Source organism: Pristiophorus japonicus, unplaced genomic scaffold (genome assembly GCF_044704955.1).
Source record: "Pristiophorus japonicus isolate sPriJap1 unplaced genomic scaffold, sPriJap1.hap1 HAP1_SCAFFOLD_754, whole genome shotgun sequence".
NCBI lineage: Eukaryota > Metazoa > Chordata > Chondrichthyes > Pristiophoridae > Pristiophorus > Pristiophorus japonicus.
In genome coordinates, this window is record NW_027254671.1 from 180,627 (window position 1) to 185,291 (window position 4,665).

A 4,665-nucleotide genomic window follows, 5' to 3' on the forward strand; every position below is an offset into this window, starting at 1 on the left:
CAATGTGGTGCCTTCAGCCATTGAAATGAGTAACTGGTCATTGACTGTATGTTAAATATTTGATTGTACCTTTGTTACTATTTAATGACATCTGTCGGTTAAACAAGCAATATTAAGTCTGTATGTTAAACAATTCACAAAGCCGTTTGCTGTGATTGTCTAAATGTAAAGAAATAAGAGTATAAAGATAAGACTCACACACGCAGACACCAGAGACACTGGACATTCGGAAGGTGTGTGTCTCAAGCAGCCACGGAAATCGAAGCAAGCTGCCTTTGTGAAGTGTTCTCAGTAACTTTTATACTTGGTTTGTTTGGTATGAATGTTTAAATAAAAGACCCGATCCTGCCTTTACTACAACGGAGTGTGTGCGGGTAATTCGAGGTTAAAAGCAACGAAGCAAAAAGAGCAAGACAGCCGTTTACAACATTTTGTGACAGGTAACTGACGGTTCAGCACACGATTTGATAACGAGACTTGTAGATCAAGCATCAATGACAAAGGCAACAAAACTGCCCACCAGCACCAGATGTCTTTCACTTGTTTGTCCCAAATTTCAGCAGCTGGGACAACAAGGAATCAGGTTCCACCGAGATTTGAAATCACATCCCAGAGTGCTCACCATTACACTATGGAACCAACCATGGTAAAATATTTGAAACAATTCTCAAAAACAACAAAATCATCTCCAACAGTACACTTTGGCTCGGCTTTTTCTCATCCACACCATCAGTTTCCACTCTTTGCTCTCTGCTAATTATCGATGCAGAGCAATTCACACAGATGCCATCGAGGCTATGGTTTTACAAGTAGCTGTTTCTGTTTCACACTGTTCATCACAGCTTGTACTTCAGTCTTGCCAGGTAAAAAGTGCGTTGGCATTGCAATGTATGAATGTAAAATGCTTGGCATGGAAAGAAAATGCAAAGTTTTGTCGAGTTAGCGAGAAGGTGACGAGGTTTGGAGTTGATGTGCGTCGCTTTCAATCTTTGAAATTTCTCCAAGCAAAGAAACGGTGAATTGAACTGTCCGCAGTCAGGAGCTGAAAAGGAATTAATACCCAATACCTGCTTCGGCACAATCAGAATACTTCGTCACAGACAAGGCACCGGAAGGCTGGAAGGTAGATCACACCGGTTGTGGGAGAGCTGGTTGGTGGTGAAATGGAAGTGTCTGCAGTGTGCAGGACCAAACTGCTTCCACACATCCACAATGAATGTCCCACCCTTTAGTTGGGAAAAGTACAACTGAGAATGGACAAGTTCCATCCCGGTCAGAGCAATCTGAAGCTTTAACTGACTGACACCCTGGTTTGGGATGTCTTGCAGTGTACAATTGCGTCAGTCTCTGTGGCGCAATGGGTTAGCGCGTTCGGCTGTTAACTGAAAGGTTGGTGGTTCGAGCCCACCCAGAGACGAAACATTTAACTGTTTTTCCCCGTGGATTCGGTGCTGCACGATTCCAGGTGGTCATTGTGCGATTTGGCTGCGCGAACATATTCCACAAACATTGGCAGCTCTGCTGTTATCCAGAGAGTTCCCACTCCAGTATATTTATGAGCATTCAGTTTGAGTGTATACAGAACTGAACAGAGATATCAGAAAATTTAACAAGGTTGTGGGACATTGTTTTTTGTTAATATTGAACCACTAATATGAATAAATCCATTTCTTCAAATATTTAATTGAACATGTTTTCAAAATGTTTCCGCGCAGTTTTGAACCAGGGACATTTCGCGTGTGAGGTGAATCTAATAACCACTACATTACGGAAACACTACAGCAATGTTCGGAACATAACCAGAGCTTTAACCTGCACAGCTGGCCTCTACTTCAGGACGTGGTTTTATGAGAATAGAAAGACGGTGCTATATTTAGGAAGGCTGTGAGTGTGGCAGGAATTGATCGAGTGTTTCCCAGACTTTACACATAGGAACAGGAGGTGGCCATTTAGCAGCGAGTGGTTAGGATCTGGAATGTACTGCTTGAAAGGGTGGTGGAAGCAGACTCAATCTTATCTTTCAAACGGGAGCGGGATCATTGTCTGAAGGAACAACAATTGCAGGGCTACAGGGAAAGGGCGGGGGAGTGGGACTCGCTGAGAGTCGGCACGGGCTCGACGGGCCGAATGGCCTTCCGTGCTGTAACCATTCCATGATTCTATAAGTTAGTGGCACATTTCATAGTGTGGGTGGAAGCAGAACATTGCAAAGGGACATGGATTGAGTCGGCAAAACTAGAGGCATCTGATTCAGGAGATTCGGGGGGCACGGAAATTCGGGAGTTTAATGACTTTGAAAGGAACATTTTTGTTTTGTGCAGTTACGGTCAGAGAAATGTTTGTGAAAGGAATTTTTTGAACCGAGGAATGCAGCATTTAATCTTCTGCCTTAACAATTCTTCCTGGGTGTCGGGGTCACATTTCTTTTCGAGGTTATTCTTCTCAAAAAGGAGTTAGATGTAGTCCTTCAGACTAGGGGGATCAAGGGCTATGGTGAGAAAGCAGGAATGGGGTATTGAAGTTGCATGTTCAGCCATGAACTCATTGAATGGCGGCGCAGGCTCAAAGGGCCGAATGGCCTACCTCTGCACCTATTTTCTATGTTTTCTATCTTTCTTCAATTTATATTTCCTTTGGTGTTTCACAATAACCAGACCTTTGCTCTAACGCCTTTCTCACTGTTTTTCCAGTCTCCTGTTTATGTTACCAGCAATGAACATTTTGAACCAGACACCAAAAACACACTGTGCAAAATGGGACATTCTTTAACAGTTAACGTGGGGATCGAACCCCCAAATTCGAGATTCAGATTCTCATGCTCGACCGATTGATCTCACGGGGCTTCTACCAAATAGACGTTTTTGTCGTTGATTGCAGCCAGGCGCCTGTTGGCTCCGCCCCAGATGTTTAAACTTGCTGTCAAGGAACTTCCAGGATCTTCTTGAATGGTGGACCAGGCTCGAGGGGCCGAATGTCCTACTGCGGCACCTAACCCTTACATGTTTATGACCTTATGACCTTTCACAGGAGAACAAACTCGCCCCTGAGCATGCATGAGGAGATAGCTCCAGAAAATATTGCCACCCGGTGAGCTTTCGCGTGTGAGGCGAACGTGTTAACCGCTACACTGCGGAAACCTCTCCACATTCAGCACCCGGTCAGACGGAAATGTTAAGCGAGCAGGTGAACTGCTGAATCCCACTTTGAAGGAGTTGATCGTGGTGTCAACAATGAGTTTCACTTAATGATTAAAAATAAGAAATGTCAGATTTAAACACAGACCTCGAGAGAAGACTGCAACCTAAACACAGCACCTGAGACCGCTCGGCCATCCTGACTATTTAATGCTTTATGTGGCCATCTGCAGGTTGATTTTGAACTTTTGTATCCTGTCACATGAAATAAATGAGGCAGCAGGCGTATCTCTGCCTGACACCGGGGAAACAGTGAGACAAACCTTGGAGCAAGGGTCTGGTTATTGCCAAACAGCAAATAATATATTAATTCTGGAAGAACAATATCTAAAAGTACAGTAACCCTGATGTGATTTAAATACGCTACCTTCGGAACTGAAATCAGTCACGCTACCATTGCGCCACGAGGTCTGCGTCATAAGATTCAGATGTTCGTCGATCGGAAGGTGTCACAATACAAGGAGCTTTAAAATCTCCGCCCATTCCCACCTGGTGTCAGAAGCAGCGCTCACCTCCCAGTCCCTGGATGTTTTTTTCTTAAACTTTTGTGTTGCTTTCACGGGAAAGCATCATTAATTAACCCCTCACCTTCTTTGTCACAATGAAAGAAATGCTAACTGAGGGACAGTCGATACTTCAATCATTTGTCCTGTGCTTTGGGGAGCGGGCAGGGAAGTGGACCTGAGTCCATGATCGCATCGACCATGATCGTATTAAATGTCGGAGCAGGCTCGAGGGGCGTATGGCCGACTCTTGCTCCTATTTCTTATGTTCTAATGTTCTTCTGCATATTAACCCATTTTACACACTGTATTTTAGGATCTGGTTCAAAATCTTCATTGCCGATGACATCAGGAATCTGGGGCAAATTTTGTCAAATTTAACAGCACCGGTTATTCCGACCATGCACAGAAAATAGAATCAGTAGGGAAGATAAAAGCCCACGGTGCTCATTTTCAGATTCAACGCAGTAGGATTTGAAATAAAGTTTAAGAATTTTACAGTGAAAAGATTTGGAAGTGTTATTGCATTTGTGTCTGTAATTAAACTTTGTGGCGTCTGACTCCCGTTCATGCCTCTGCTGAATAAGAAAGGAGAGTTTGACGTTGACCAGACTGCACTGCCCCTGATATTTGTGAGCTCATCCTTTATATTCAGTGGTTTCTGGCCTTTTGATGGGCTGCAGTGTAGCGGATATCACGTTGGCGTCACAAGCGAAATGTACCCGGTGAATCCGTTTTCTCTCACTGAAAGTTATCTATTTATTGAAGTGAAATAAAGAGCACTTAAGGAATAAGGGATCACTTTTGCCAGGAGAATAAATAGCAAATAAAAACAGCAAATGCTGGAAATCTCAGCAGGTCAGGCAGCATTTGGCAGGAGACGAAACTCGCATCTGATTGTTCCTCTATAGCAAGTTTAAATATAATGCTCCTTCCCGGGATCAAACCTCATACCTTTCATGTGTAAT

The 4,665-nt window shown here is 43.8% G+C and overlaps 1 non-coding gene across 1 annotated transcript; it reads left to right on the plus strand.

Moving 5' to 3' along the window:
- The first annotated feature begins 1,343 nt into the window (after positions 1-1,343).
- Positions 1,344-1,417, plus strand: trnan-guu (transfer RNA asparagine (anticodon GUU)). The gene has a single exon. It is a non-coding gene; the product is annotated as a tRNA-Asn (tRNA).
- Positions 1,418-4,665: the final 3,248 nt, after the last annotated feature.